The following is a 13,271-nucleotide window of genomic DNA, read 5'->3' as shown; positions in this document are numbered from 1 at the left end:
ATGTCTCTGGGCAGGAATATGGTAGACATTTGTGATTTTGCACGTCCTGGGTCCACTCCTCTTTTTCAGGTTCAGAACCCCAATTGAGTTTTAGGGGAAAGAATCATTGCCATTGGTAAAGTTTGGTGGGAAGAGTTTCAGTGAAGGCGCTCCATCCCCAGCCAAGAACATGTTAAATGCTTTCTTCCTAGAATTCTAATCTTGAGCGTAAGGGCAGAAAGAATGGAGGCAGAGGAGTTGAATCATCATTTTTGGGTCTCAGCTTCCTTACGCATACAGTTGATTTAAGCTTCAACCAACACTGCGTGGTAAGCAACAGTCCTTTTTTTTAAAATTTTGTTTTATTAAAGTACAGTTATTTTACAATGTTGTGTTAGTTTCCACTGTGCAGCAAAGTGATTCAGTTACACATATATATATTCTTTTTCAAATTCTTTTCCATTATGGGTTATCACAGGATATTGAATATAGTTCCCTGTGCTATACAGTAGGACCTTGTTGTTTATCCATTCTATATGTAATAGTTTGTATCTGTTCATCCCAAACTCCCAGTCCATCCCTCACCCATACCCCTTCACCCTTGGCAATATGGTAGGTAACATTCTCATTCTAGATTCTCCAGTCTTCATGCCCTGAAGGAGCCATTCACCTACACCCACCACTCAGCTCCCCAGAGCTGCTCTGGCCTCCGTCATTTCTGAGCCTGGATTTTGAGGCTTCACTTCAAGTTGGTGAGTTGCTTCATCCTTCCAGTAAACCCCTCTCTGCTTAAGCCAGCCAGGTGCATTTCAACAGCTTTGACAACAGAACCCTATCTGGTCCTGAGGACATTAAGTGAGAGAAGAGGCAGTGGGCGTGGGCAGAAATGAGTTTAGTTTTAGTCGTGACAGGACTTTAGTTGGAAATACAGGGGCTGAAGATTTGGGACACATCAGTACACAGTGGGGTTCACTGTGTTCACTGTAGCTGATGAGGCCACTAAGGGAGAAGTTATTTAAAAAAAAGAAAAGAAGGAGTCCAAGAAGAGAATCTGGAGGGTGTGGAAAAGAAGATAGGAAACCAGCAAAGTGACCCAAGAAGAATCAGTTAAAGGGCTGGCCAAGAAGGGGTGCAGTCCTGGCAGAAAAAGAACTTTTTCAGAGCAAGGGAGAGGTTAGTATAGTGTAAAATACCGGCAAGAGTATCAAGGAGGAGAATGTAAATGATTGGCAAGGGGAGCACCAGGGACGTTAGAAAGAGCAGACTGAGGGCGGGGGAGAGAAGAGACTACCTCCCTCCCAGACTGTTGGAGGCTCAGATGAGCTGGCTTTGGTGAACTGGGAGGGGGCCACCAAATAAGAAGCTTGCACTCTGATTTCCCGGGACTTCTGGAAAGAGCAGTAGTGCTTGCCTCCTGTACCATCCTCCCCTCTCACGGGCATTGACAAAAATATGCTGGCAAGTTCCTACACCCCACTGGAGCCCTCACCCACCCAGAGGACCTGTCCTGGGGAGCTCTGTCTCAGTCACCTAGGAGCCCAGGGCCCAGCTGAGAGGCTGGAGACAACCCTGCCGTGGCCCTGGGTTCCTGCAGTGGACTCTCCTTCACAGCCCACCCTTCCACCCCGCTGTCACTAGCGTCCAAACTCATCCAACTCATCGTCTGACATTAGAGCCCTCCAAGACCAACTCCAAACCCCCTCCCACCCCCGTCGCGCTTCTCAGAAACCAAAGTTCCCTGAACACAGCACTCTCGAAATGGCCTACACAGTCCTGTTTCTGCACCTTTGTTCACACGACACACCTTCTCTCCTTTGATCTCCTGCCTACACGCACACTTCACAGTTTCCGAAGCATCTTCACATACCTGTGTTCACAACAGCCCTGAGGAGTAGGAAAGGAGGAAGTGGTATAGTTACGCCCCTTTTACAAATAAGGAAACTGAGGCTGGGGGGAGTAAAGGGACTTTCCCAAGGTCACACAACTAGGAAGTGGCCTGTGCAGACTTCTGGAGTCCAGTGGCTTCTAGAAGCCAGGCCCTGGAATCGTGAAGGTTAGTGCAATTGTAGCCTCCTTGCCAGCACAGGGCAGGCTGTTGGCTCCATGCAATTTGGCTAGAGGTGTTTGGGGGTATCATGGATGCAGTGGTCAAGAGCTGGCCTCTGGGTCCATAAGGCTTGGGTAACTTAGCCTCTCTGGGCCTCAGTTTCCTCATCTATAAAATGAACAAAACCCATTTACATCATCAGGTCATTAACTATTTGGGAAGCATTTAGAACACTACATAGTAAACAGATTTACTTGAAAGAAATCAGTGAACCCAGTGATTTAGGCAAGATGGCAACTGGTTGAAAAGGACTAGACCCAATCACTTGTCCACAGCTTTACAGTAATGTCCTCCTGGTAGGGACTCTGGCAGTCACAGCAGGCTGCAGAGGAAACCAAAGAGATAACCGCTGTCAGCATTTTGCCGTATTCCCTTCTCTTCTCTTTTTCTTAACTTAAAAAAATTTTTTTAATCTATTAAATTTTAATAAAACAGACCTAGAAAATTCAGTCATTAACTCTTCAGATGAGAATCATTCTGAGGAACGATTGAGCACCTTTTGTGCATATTTAAGCGCTGTTGCCCAGTTTTTATAATTTTTCAGGGTCTTGTTCCCTTCCCAACTAATATTTAGTCCATTACTTGTGCTCTTGACTACTTGTAAGAGCAAAGAGGTGGAACAACAGAAATGTTCCTTACTTAAATGATGGCCACTTACCAAACTGCATGTGATCCAAGTTTTATAAAAAATTAGACTAGAGAATTAAACACTTTTTTCATATGTTTAATTGCTGCTCGGTTATCCTCTTTGGTGAGACTTATTACCTTTTTATCCATTTTCTTCTGTCCATTTTTCTATTTGTTTCTCCGCTCTTTTCTTGCTGATCTGTAAGAATTTTCTGTATATTATTTATACCAGGCTGTTGTATTGTATGTACTAGATGTCTGTGTGGCAAGTAGCTTCTTTCAACCTGGGGGTGGTGTTTTCACTCTCTGAATGGATCTTTCGATGATCACATGTTCTAAATTTTAACATAAATTACTACAGCAGACATTTTTCTCTCAAAAAACAATTAGTTATATCTCTGCAAGGATCCATGGCAAGGTGTGACCAGTAGTTGTCTCAGGGAGGGTAGGGTTGTGGGTGTTCTGTTTTGCTCTTCTGTGGCTTATGTCTTCCTTTGGCTCATCTGTAAATTTTTCTGTAATGGATATGCATTGCTGTTTTCATAAGAAGACTAGAAATTAGAGCAATAAGAGCAATAATGAAGGGGCAATAATAAACCCTCACCATATGCCAGTGTATTAAATGCTTGATATGAATTCCCTTAATGGGTGCAACAACATAATGTAGACACTGTTATCCACTTTCTAAAGTAAACTTTTTATTTCAGAATAGATTTATAGAAAAGTTGCAGAGATGTGCATAAACTCCCCAGATAGCTCACACCCAGTCTCCCCTACTGGTAACATCTCACGTCACGTGAATATCGTGTATTTGTCACAACTAATGAACGAATATTGATCGATAATATTAACTAAATAAAGTCCGTCCATACTTTATTCAGATTTCCTTAGTTTTTACCTAATGTCCTTTTTCTGCTCCAGAATCCCATCCAGGATATCACATTACATTTAGTCATCATCTCTCCCTAGGCTCCTCTTGGCTGTGACGGTTTCTCCAACTTTCCTTGTTTTTGAAGACGTTGACGGCTTTAAGGAGTGCTGGTCAGGTATTTGTAGACTGTCCCTTGATCAGGGTTTGTCTCGTGTTTCTCAGGATTGAAGGAATCTCAGGATTCCTTCCTTTGGGGGAGGAAAGCCGCAGCTGTGAAGCGCCCTTCTCATCACATCCTATCAAAGGGACGTGTTATCAAGATGACTTATCACTAATGATATTGACCTCGATCACTTAGCCGAGGCAGTGTTTGCCAGGTTTCGACTAGACTAAACGTTCTCCACTCTCTTTTCACACTGCAGTTGTCGGGAAGAAGTCGCTGAGCGCGGCCCTCACTTCAGGAATGGGGAGTTCTGCTCTCCTCCTGGAGGGAGGAGTATTTACGTAAATTATTTGACGTTCTTCACAGAAGATTTATCTATTCTCCTCAAATTTATTTATTTTTTCAATCATTTATTTATATCAGTATAACCTCATGGATATTCATTTTGTACTCTGGGTTGTAATCCAATACTGTGTTATTTATTTTGTCACATTGTTGCAATTTTGGCCATTGGGAGCTCTTTCAGCTGGTTCCTGTGTCCCTTTGATATCCTATCATTAACATCCACCTTTCACAGATGAAAAAAATAAAATTGAGAGAAGATGAATTACAGCATTGAGTCACACCACGTATGATCATTAGACACCGTTGTCTCCTCTAAACACACACACACACACACACACACACACACACGCACACACACGCACACACGTTTTAAGAAATTTTGGAGTTTGGATCAATTTTGCCCTGCTTGCAAAACTTTTCTAATTTCTCTTAATCCATAATCTTTGCTATGGTTTCCTTATCATGCCTCCGTGTGTGTGTGTGTGTGTGTGTGTGTGTGTGTGTGTGTGAACATCTAGTTTGTTCCCACAGATACTTGTGGTTATATATTAATTCTGTTTCAATAAATAAATACTTTATTGTTGGGCATTTCAGTTATTCCAAATTTTTGCTAATACATACAACACAGAGAAGAAATACTTAGCTATAAAAAATTAGAAATTAAAAAGTAGATTTAAAATGCCTTGAAAAGATGGGCAGAAATGCTTAAAGACATCTAAAGGTTGCAAAACCACTTCGCAAGCAACTGAAAATTCAAAGACTTTCGAAACACTGGCTTTGGATATGTGTTCGTTTCCAAGGCCATCCTGCTGATCAGCCTGTTTTGGGCCAACTGCCAGGAGCCCATCTACCAGCCCCTCTTTCCCGGATAACCTCCTACAGCACATGTGGCCTGGACGCACTTCCAGACCCCTGTACGGTTCCTGCCCCCTCGGTCTGAGAGCTGCAGGGAAGAGCTGCTTTGGAGGAAGGCGTCACTGGCCCAGCACCGTGATGCCGGCCACTCCCCCTCCTTCCTCCCGGAGGCCCTGTGATCTAGGCCAGGTGGGTGGTTTGCACCCTCATAGCTTACACCCTCCATCCTCTCCGCCCAGAGTTACCCTCCCTGCACCTGCCGCCACCTGGGTCACCCCTATATCTGCACACACCCTCCCATAACAACCCTGTGAAGGAGACAAGCACAGGAACCTGTGCCCAGAGGAGGGCCTGAGGAAACCAAGGCACAGAGGTTAAGTGAGCCAGTCAGAAGCAGAGTCAGGCAGAGCTAGAACCCAGGCGTCTCCCTCAAAATCCAGGGCTCCTTCCTACTCCCTTGCTGCAGGGGTCTCTGCTCTGGAAACTCTTCTGTGATGGGAGATACTGGCCCGAGACCCTGCCTGTCTCTCCCTGTGTTTGGCGTGGTGTCTGGGCCCGTCTTCAAGGGCAGTTATCTCCTTGCTTCTGCCAACAGAAGAGGATGCAATGGAGAGCTGAGGGGTCCCCAGCCTCTCCCCTCTGACAACAGCATCAAGGCCAGGACCAAAGTAGGTAGGAGGAAACACAAGTGCCAGGGCTGACACCCTGGGGTGCACCCCGGTGCAGCCCTGGAGAAGTTAGACCAGGGTTTCTCAGCCTTGACACTATTGATATTTGGGGCCAAATAATTCTTTGTTTCAGGGGCTGCCCTGTGATTGTGGGACATTCAGCAGCATCCTGGCCTCTACCCACATCCCTACTCCAGGTTATGAAGACCCAAAACGTCTCCAAACATTGCCAGATATCCCTTGGGGGGGGCTCAAAAATCACCCCCGTTTAGAAACACTGGCCTAAACAGACAACCACTGGGTTTTCAGGACAGTGTCGGCCTTGACTGCATTTTTTCCAGAAGTATAATTTATTCAATATGTAACCAACTGTGACTTGATTTGTATACATTTAAAGAACTTTTTGCATCGTTAAATAACAAATTTTTATCAAGCATGGTGTTCTGATTTGGGGGGTTTAAAATATGGTCTCCGTGGCATGTTCTCAAAGAGAGGACAGACCTAAACTCCGGTCCTTGGCCAAAGGTCCAGATCCTGGGGAGGAACCCGGCCAGATTTGGGAGGGGGTGGAGCTGCTGACCCAAGGTCCTGGGTCATCTCTGGCTGTGACACAAACCCTTTCTGAATGTTGTGTCCGCACTGCCACCACACAGCCTCCTGGTGAGCGGGCTTTGCCCATGAAAGCAGGATGGCTGTCTGCAGAATAGTGAGAGCTCACAGCAATGGTGACCTCGTCTCCCTGTGGCCTGAGTGAGCACAGGACGGAATTTACCCCACCCTCACATCCATCTTCCTACCACCAGCAGCGTGGGTAATGTGCTTCCTAGGTTAGCACTGAGTTCTCAGGCCACAGGAGCAGAAACACTGTCTCATCAAAGGACCAATATGTTTGGCCCACGTTGCAGACCCTTTCAATAAAACCTTTGACCTTCTGAAAGATGGTGGGATTGGGGGAGGAGGGGTGTCTGTTTTTTTTTTTTCCCAGGATGGACCGAGTCAACTAGAGAGCGTCACTTCTGGCAGACGGGCCGAGGTCTGGGACTGGAGGGAGAGGAGGCGCTGGTGAACTTGGACTCATTGGCCAGAGGCAGGGTGGGTAGGTGACCCTCCCTTCCAGTTCAAAGTCATCTCACCTAGCTTTGTAAGGTATTCCCACCTATGCCTGAAATGGAGATCCAGTGAAGCGCTTTCTCTAAACTTACCTGATCTGAAGATGTACCTGGGGCACTTGTTAAAAATAAAGATTCCTAGTCCCTTTCAGCAATTCTGACTCAGTAGGTCAGGGACTGAGCCCAGATGTTTTTAGTGCCTATAACAAACACCTCAGGCAAGTTGGGCAACACAGAGGAGGCAAATTCCTATACTTCGCCCTTGGCGTGTTATTTTCATCTAGCTCCTTTCTCTTTGAGAACTTGGCAAGTTCTCTTACAGCCCTGGGTCTCCTGAGGGTGGAACTTACCTTATCCACCTCCAGGGTCAACCAGATACCTGCAGTGATGGATGTTCAGTACATTTTTGTGGACTAAGTAAGTTCTCAAATAGGTCTCTCCACATGCAAGTCACATGTACTATTTTTCTTGGAGTAGAGGATGCCGTATTTAGGATCCAAAGCTTTATAGAATTTTCTTTTAAATCTACTTTATTGAGATATAGTTTACATACAATAAAGTGTACCCATTTAAAGTATCAGTTGGATGAGTTCTGACAAGTGTGCGCTACATCGGTATAACCACAACCACAAGATACAGAATATTTCCATCAACCCCGAGTCCCCTCCTGTCCCTTTGCAGTCAGTCCCCGCTGGGCCCCGGCTCCAGACAGCTTCTCTTCTTCCTGTCACTATAGGTTAGTTTGCATCCTCTAGAATTACACGTAAACAGAATCGTACAGTATGTATTCTTTCGCATCTGGCTTCTTTCATTCAGCGTAATGATTTGAGATTCATCCGTACTGGTGGGTAAATCAGTCCTTCATATTGCCGAGTCGTAGTCCATTATATGGATATGACCCCAGTTTGTTTATTCAGTCACCTGTTGATGGGCATTTAGATTGTTTCCAGATTTGGCTGTTGTAAAGAAAACTTCTATAAACATTCATGTACAAGTCTTTGTGTGGACATATGTTTTCATTTCTCATGGAATTTTCTAGGACTGGGGTAGAGGTAGCCAGGAGTAGGGACCATCAGAAAAAGCCCTCCCTCAACTATTAAGTCAATAAACATTTATTAGGATGCTGATGTGCCAAGCCTGATCTACAGGCTAAGAAAGCCAGGTCAAAGAGAGCTCTCATGACCTTTCAGTGTGGTCAGCATCGTGGCAGAAATGCCCTCTGCGGAAGGGGCCAGCCCAGCCAAGGAGACCCAAGAGGGCCTCAAAAATCTTCAGACCACGTTCCGCTAAGGAGGCTTCATTTCGAATGCAGGTGTGTGAGGGAACATTTTTAATGGCTCAGAGGGAAAGACTCCTTAACTAAATTATCACATTTTTTTCCTCTTAACGCCAAGGTAAATTTCCCTAAATGGGAGTTTCCACTGGGAAGAGAAAGAAATGTGGACAGACTCTTCTGGGAAAAGTGAGCCTGGGTAAGTTTTCTGGACAATCAGAAAGAAAAGTATATTAGTATATCACAAACTGGGTGGCTTAAACAGAAGACATTGATCCTCTCATGGTCCTGCAGACCAGAGTTTGGAATCACGGTGCCTGTGGAGCCGCGCTCCCTCTGGAGGTTCTAAGGGAGAATCCTTCCTTCCTCCTTCCAGCTTCTAGTGGCTCCAGGAATTCTGTGGCTGTGGCAGCATCTAATCCCTGCCTCAGCTTTCACGTGACCTTCTTCCTTGTGTCCTTTTTATTGTAAGGACACGAGTCCAGTAGATTAGTGTCCACCCTAAATCCAGGATAATATCACCTTGAGATCCTGAACTGATTACATCTGCAGAGATCCTATCCAAGTAAGGTCACATTCACAGGTACTGGGGGATAAGGATTAGCTATATCTCTCTCAGGGTGGGCAGGGGAGGGGACACAATTCAACCCACCGCAGAAGAAAAACTACCGAGAGTTTAAAAGACTCTGGGCCAGAAACTAAACAAAATAAAAATAATAAAAGTCAATATTATTTAGTTTCCTATGTGCTAAGAACTGTCCTAAACACGAGACATAAATTATCCCGTTTAAACTCCTTGGCAGTTCTGAGGCAGGCGAGATCACTCGCTGCAATATGATGACGGAGGAAACCACAGGTGGTACCAGATGCTTCATTAACATGTTCACGGGTGGTCGCACAGCCTACAGATAAGCGGCCCAGGCCCAGAGCCACTGCATCACTTTACCTGCAGCAGGTGTTGAGGAGAAGTGCGTCGCAGTGCAGACTCTGCCCCTAAAGTTCTTGGAGGTCTTGGACATCTTTCTCCTTTCAGGGCTTGGGGGAGTTCTGTGTAAGGGGTGGGAGTGACCTCTCAGAGCCTAGACCTTGGGAAGCGAGCAGAGGCGGTGGGTGAATCTACTGCCGGCTGGCTCTGTCCACGACTTCTTTTAACCCTTGAGTCTGGGGGCCACAATTGAGGCAGAAGGGCCAGAGAGAAACCAACACAGAATCTTGGGAATAGAAGTTGAGGCAACATGTCAGTTTTGAAACATGCATTTTAAGAGTAGGGCAGCAGGTCCAGCATCCAAAAGGTGGCAAGAATGAGGGTGCGCAGGGTGAGGCTGGCTTGCAGCTGGGGGCTGCCTTGGGAGTCCCAGCCACCTGGGGAAGAGGTTTGCCCTGCCTGGGAGCCAGGATGGGCCAGGCACCCACCTTCTTAGCCTGGTATCTAGGAATGGGCTGAGGAAAGTAAAATTCTGAAAGCACAAAAAATGACCAGCTAAGAGGCAAAGAGGAAGCAGTGGATAGAGGGGTCCTCTCCCAGTTCAGCCAGTCCTCCTTCCTCCCACTTGAAGGATTTATTCTCTTCTCCCTGTTCTTCCTTAATCAATCTACTTTCTTCAGGTAATCAATGATCTACCCATTACCCAGATCAACCTAGGAAAAGCTGAGGCCAGTAACTGACCAACCCCAGCTCCAGTGTGGAGTTGAGCAGTTTAGAAAAGCAGTCAGCACACATTCATTCATTCATTCATAGCCCAGCCGTCACCCTCCAGGTGATTCTGATGCAAGTTTGAAAACAACTGCCCTGCATCATCCTACCCCCTCAAAGATTCAGGCAGGCCAAAGTCATCTCATTTTCTTTTATAATAGGGTGCCCAGACTGGCAGATGAAGGAAACAGCCTCTCTCTGGAGTTTAGTAAAGCCTTTGAAAACTTTGAGGACAATGTGGGAAAATGTGGAGAAGACCAGTGAGGAAGGAGGCTGGATACAGCACGACAGTGTGCTGTCATTCCAGAGGCACAATTAGGACCAATGGCAGTTGGACGGTCACACCCAAAGAGTGTTAGTTAACAGGTTAGTTACAAATCTGGCAGGAGGTCTCTACTGAGGAGCCACAGGATTCTGCCCAGTTTGACCTTTTTAATCAACGCTGTGGAATATGGCATAGCATCTGCTCGGTAGGTGGCACAAACTGGGGGAGATGGCAAATATACTGGATAACAGAATGAGGACCAAACATGATTTTGACCAATCAGAAAGAGATATAAATATAAAATCCAGCACAAAGTCGCCATGTATGGTTGCGTAGGCTGTTGACTACCCAAGTGCATCTTCCGAGTTGAGGAACTAAATGGGGGCTGAAATTCAGCCAGCTCTCCACTCAATTCCACCCAAAAGAAGAGGACCCTTTTAAAATTTCACACTGAAGGTATTTTATGAATTTGCAGCAATGCTGGCTTATCATTTTTTCTACTGCGGTAAATATATATACATATATAACATAAAATTTGCCATTTTAATCATTTAAAAATGTTAAATTGTGGTACGATATACATAAGAGTTACCATTTTAATTTTTTTTAAGTGTACAGTTCCGTGGCATTAAGTATATTCACATTGTTTTGCAACCATCAGCAATATCTATTTCCAAAATATTTTCATCACCTTAAACAGAAACTGTACCCATTGAGAAACAACTCCTCATTTGCCCCTCCCCCCAGGCCCTGGTAATATCTGATCTACTTTGTCTCTATGAATTTGCCTATTTTAGATATTCCATGCAAGTGGAATCATACAATATTTGTCTTTTTGTATCTAGCTTATTTCACTTAGTGTGATGCCTTCAGGTTTTATCCATGTTGTAGTATGTATTGGAGCTCCGTTCCTTTTATGGCTGTATAATATTCTATTGTATGTATATACAGGCATACCTTGGAGATATTTTGGGTTTGGTTTCAGAGCACCACAATAAAGAAAATATCTCAATAAAGCAAGTCACATGAATTTTTTGGTTTCCCAGTGCATAGAAAAGCTATGTTTACACTATAGTGTAGTCTATTAAGTATGCAATAACATTATATCTGAAAAAACAATGTACATAACTGAATTAAAAAATACTTTATTGCCTAGAAATTCTAACCATTATCTAAGCCTTCAGCGAGTAATAATCTTTTTGCAAGAGTAACATCAAAAATCACTGATCACACATCACCATACAAGTATAATAATAATGAAGTTTGGGCTTCCCTGGTGGTACAGTGGTTAAGAATCCGCCTGCTGATGCAGGGGACACGGGTTCGACCCCTGGTCTGGGAAGATCCCACATGCTGCAGAGCAACAAAGCCCGGGTGCCACAACTACTGAACCTGGGCTCTAGAGGCTGTGCACCACAACTACTGAGCCCGTGCACCTAGATCCTGTGCTCTGCAACAAGAGAAGCCACAGCAATGAGAAGCCCGTGCGCCGCAACAAAGAGTAGCCCCCACTCGCCGCAACCAGAGAAAAGCCCATGCACAGCAACAAAGACCCAATGCAGCCAAAAACAAAAATAATAAATTTATTTTTAAAAATAAATAATGAAGTTTGAATTACTGTGAGAATTACCAAAGTATGAGACAGAGACAGGAAGTGAGCAAATGCTGTTGGAAAAATGTCACTGATAGACTTCCTTGTTGCAAGGTTTCCACAAACCTTCAGTTTGTAAAAAAATGCAACATCTGCAAAGTGAATAAAGTGAAGCACAATAAAACAAAGTATGCCTATACCATACTTGATCCACTCATCTGTTGATGGACACGTGGGTTGTATCTGCCTTTGGACTGTTGTGAATAATGCTGTAATAAACACTGGTGTACAAGCGTTGGTTTGTGTCCCTGTTTTCAGTTCTTAAGGGTACATACATAGGAGTGGAATTGCTTGATCATATGGTAATTCTATGTTTAGATTTTTGAGGCACTGCCAAACTTGTCCACAGTGGCTGCACCATGTTAGATTCCCAACAGGATGGACAAAAGTTCCAATTTCTCCACATCCTTGCCAACACTTATTTTTTATTTTAATTAAAAAAAAAATTCTAGCCAGCCTTGCAGGTGTGAAGTGGTATCTAATGGTGATTTTGATTTGCCTTTCCTTAATGACTAGTAATGTTGAATATCTTTTTAATGTGCTTATTGATTATTTGTATATCTTCTTTGGAGAAATGTCTATTCAAGGTCTTTTGACCATTTTTTAATTGGGGTGTTTGTCTCTTTCTTGTTGAGTTGTAGGAGTTCTTTATGTATTCTGGATATTAAATCCTTATCAGATAAATGATTTGCAAATATTTTTTCCATTCTGTTTGTTGTTTTTTCACCCTCTTGATAGTGTCTTTTGTTGTACAAAAGTATTTAATCTTGTGAAGTCCAACTTATTTTTTTTTTTCTTTTGTCACTTGTGCATTTGGTATCATATTTAAGAGACCATTGCCAAATCTAACATCGTAAATATTTTCCCTTATGATTTCTTCTACAAGTTTTATAGTTTTAGCTCTTAAACGTAGGTCTTTTTTTTAAAAAAAAAAAATTTATTTATTTATTTATTTTTGGCTGTGTTGGGTCTTCGTTTCTGTGCATGGGCTTTCTCTAGTTGTGGCGAGCGGCGGCCACTCTTCATCGCAGTGCGCGGGCCTCTCACTATCGCAGCCTCTCTTGTTGCAGAGCACAGGCTCCAGACGTGCAGGCTCAGTAGTTGTGGCTCACGGGCCCAGTTGCTCTGCGGCATGTGGGATCCTCCCAGACCAGGGCTCGAACCCGTGTCCCCTGCATTGGCAGGCAGATTCCCAACCACTGTGCCACCAGGGAAGCCCAAACGTAGGTCTTTTTGATTCATTTTTTAGTTTATATATGATATAAAGTAGGAGTCTAATTTCATTCTTTTGCATGTGGATATCCACTTTTCCCAGCACCATTTTTTGAAAAGATTCGTTTTCCCATTGAATAGTCTTGGCACCTTTGTGGAAAGTCAGTTGACCATAAATTTGAGGGTTTATTTCTTGGCTCTCAATTCTGTTCTTTAGTCTATATATCTATCCTGATGTCAATACCACACTGTTTTGATTACTGTAGATTTGTACTATGTTTTGAAATTGGGAAATGTGAGCCCCCCAACTTTCTTCTTCTTTTTAAGTTTTTTTTGGCTATTTAGGATTCCTTGATATAGAATTCCTTGATATTCTATATGAATTTTAGGATGGGTTTTTCCAAACACAGTTGACCCATCGTTTTTGATTTAAAAAAAAAAAAATCAGTGTCA

The sequence above is a fragment of the Globicephala melas genome, chromosome 20 (assembly GCF_963455315.2).
Source record: "Globicephala melas chromosome 20, mGloMel1.2, whole genome shotgun sequence".
Taxonomy (NCBI): Eukaryota; Metazoa; Chordata; class Mammalia; order Artiodactyla; family Delphinidae; genus Globicephala; species Globicephala melas.
Note: the sequence above shows the minus strand (reverse complement) of the source record.